Here is a 297-nt window from a genome sequence, read left to right on the forward strand (position 1 = left end):
TTGAAAAAAGGCTTCCCTCTCATGCCGCATCGTATGATTTATATCAGACCTCTCAAGTCTCGCAGACCACACAGGAGACTCCACAACACCACAAATCATCGACCACACTGGCATTGGGTTTGTCAAAAAAACCACAGGTAACCAAAATCACTGTATACTCACCGTCAGTGTATGAGTTTTAACTGTTCTTGTTCGTTATCATCACAGCAGGCGCCGGCATCTCCGGATTCAGGCGCTGTGCATGATCCACCGCCGACCTACCCAGCGCACAGGATGGACTCGTGAAACACGGCTTCC

This window comes from Plasmopara halstedii, assembly GCF_900000015.1.
Source record: "Plasmopara halstedii genome assembly, contig: Scaffold_292, whole genome shotgun sequence".
In the NCBI taxonomy this organism is placed as follows: Eukaryota; Oomycota; class Peronosporomycetes; order Peronosporales; family Peronosporaceae; genus Plasmopara; species Plasmopara halstedii.